We start from the raw sequence: 1,146 nt of genomic DNA, 5'->3' as shown, positions 1-1,146 counted from the left end.
TATCCTAAGTTTCCAAAGAAGGAATTTCATTTAAAATTTGATGAAAATGATTTAATAGGAACCAAATATATAATTCCAAATGCCATTGATAATGATGTCAGTATTAAGAATTCCAGAATCACTTATCAGATCAAAGATTTAGATATTCCTTTTAAATTGTTTGTTTCTAAAAATTTGGATGGCTCTGATTTATTGCAACTAAATCTAGAAAATGTCTTAGATCGTGAGACAAAAGACATGTATAATATTCAGTTAATTGCCAGAGATAAAGGATCACCTGTAAAGGAAGGTGTACTTCACATAAAAATAATTATTAAAGATATTAATGATAATTTCCCTGTGTTCTCCCAAAATACTATTAATGTCACTGTAAATGACACACACCAGTTAAACAAACCTATTGCAAAGCTGTCAGCTACAGATTTAGATGAAGGAGAAAATGGATTAATATCTTATTTTTTCAATGCCATCATATCAAAATATGCTGTACAATTTTTCAGATTAGATGAAGTAACTGGATATTTGTTTCTGAAGAAAGAATTTCAGTTCGGAAGGATATATAAATTGTTTGTTGAAGCTAGAGATAATGGTAATCCACCAAGGTCCTCAACAGCCACTGTTCTTGTAAACGGTGTCAGTCTTCTTAATAATCCACCAGACATTGATGTCAAATTCATTTTAAAGTTGACTGGAAACACAGCAGTCATTTCAGAAGGAACTCAAATTCACAACTTTATTGCATATGTCAAAGTTACTGACAATGACGGTGGAGTAAATGGACAAGTGAAGTGTCATTTACAAAACAGATATCTTCAGCTAATCTCATTGTCTGTAAAGAAATACAAAATTGTTGTCAAGAGTGAAATAGATAGAGAGAGTGAGAAGAGATTTGATTTCACAATTAAATGTCAAGATAATGGTTTACCTCCATTGAAAGTAGAGAAACAGTTTTCTATGATGGTCACTGACATAAATGATGTACAGCCTCAGTTTAGTCAGGACACATTTAAGTTTCTCACCTATGAAAATGAACACAAAGACTTCCCTGTTGGATATGTCAATGCTACAGACCCAGATATTGGAGATGGAGGACAATTAACCTATTCTCTATTATCTAATGGAAAAGATATTCTACCATTTCAGATA

The sequence above is a fragment of the Octopus bimaculoides genome, chromosome 14 (genome assembly GCF_001194135.2).
Source record: "Octopus bimaculoides isolate UCB-OBI-ISO-001 chromosome 14, ASM119413v2, whole genome shotgun sequence".
Classification (NCBI taxonomy): Eukaryota; Metazoa; Mollusca; class Cephalopoda; order Octopoda; family Octopodidae; genus Octopus; species Octopus bimaculoides.
Note: the sequence above shows the minus strand (reverse complement) of the source record.